Genomic DNA, 1,421 nt, shown 5'->3' with positions numbered 1-1,421 from the left:
GGTGCCACATCCATCATATCCCAAGCATGTGCTGGCAATGTCATGCTAAAGGTGCACCAAAGCTGGTGCAACTCAGGCCAAATCCCAGACCTCTCCTTGTGCCCATGGAGTGGTATCTTGACATCGGCACATCATCGCCATGATGATGTGACATCCTTACGATGTTCAGGAAGCCAATCATTACATCTAATCAGCCATGACACCAGAACCTGGGAAGTGCCATCAGGGTGAACTGGGCAGGTGCAGGTCAATGACTGGCCAGTGCTGGCGGGGGGGGGGGCACTGTCTGCTAGCCATTAGGAATGAGCAGCACCGGCACTACCCCCACCAAGAGGGGGTGCTCTAAGTGTCTAACAAGTGTGATCCAGTTGAAGTTTTCATTGAATGAACTGCAGCATCTCAAAGGGAAACACACCAAGTGAGGTTGCCAATCATCTCCTTTCCATTAGGCTGTTGTGACATTTCAAGTTATCCAACAGACAGCCAACTAACAGGTGCCCAGTGAGTTCTGGCAGTACCGGTTGGTTAACTGTCTGCCATGGAGTTTTCAAAACCACAGGGACGTAGTAGGAAGTAGCAGGTCAGTAACATTGTCAAGTAGCAACTGTGCTTGCACCGGTCATTGCAGGCTATAGGCATTCCTGGGGTCTACATGATGTTCTCATCTGAGTGACATCTGTCTGTGAGAATGAGGGAGCAACACAGAGAGATTAAGAAGGAATAGGCAACAGCATCAGCTACACCTGGTCTCTGACTTGAGATGAATACTTGGTGTTTGTGAGGCGTAGTGTGCATATAGTGGTACCCTTTAGGGGCAAGATCATAGTGGCTTGAAAAATAATAATGGTTGGCAACCTTCAGTCTTGAAAGACTATGGTATAAGCCTACAGCACCCGGTATTCCCAGGTGGGCTCCCATCCAAGTACTAACCAGGCCTGACCCTGCTTAGCTTCCAAGATCAGACGAGATCAGGCATGTGCAGGGTAACCTTTCCACAAAAATTTTGTACACAAATTTTCCCCTCCTTGGCTAACAGCGGGTTTGGGTGGTGATTTGAATCAAAGTCATAGCATGACGGAAAGAGTTGGGATCACTTCTTGCTCTTGCTGTGGCCCAAATTCAAATTGGAGGGCCCTATGGCTGTCCTGTTGTCTAAGGAGAAAATTACATGCACACATTGTTCAACACATGGAGCGTACAACATAACATATCGTTTACAGGTTAAAAAGGAAAGAAGCTTGCCACTTTACTGGGCTGCCAAGAAAGCTCCCTGTTACGACAATGGTTGGGGGTAACAAAACTGACCATGATTCATGATGGAATGAATGGTGCCCATAATAAACCAGTAACCAAGTGAATGATGAAAGCAAATGGAGCAACAAAACAAAACAAAAAAACATGTGTTCCTTTGCACATCCCTA

The 1,421-nt window shown here is 47.0% G+C and overlaps 1 pseudogene; it reads right to left on the bottom strand.

Annotated features, from left to right (window-relative positions):
- Positions 1-881: 881 nt before the first annotated feature.
- On the bottom strand, positions 882-1,000 carry LOC136655048 (5S ribosomal RNA; annotated as a pseudogene).
- Positions 1,001-1,421: the final 421 nt, after the last annotated feature.

Source organism: Tiliqua scincoides, chromosome 5 (assembly GCF_035046505.1).
Source record: "Tiliqua scincoides isolate rTilSci1 chromosome 5, rTilSci1.hap2, whole genome shotgun sequence".
Lineage (NCBI taxonomy): Eukaryota > Metazoa > Chordata > Lepidosauria > Squamata > Scincidae > Tiliqua > Tiliqua scincoides.
Note: the sequence above shows the minus strand (reverse complement) of the source record. Positions and strands in the feature narration are given on the sequence as shown.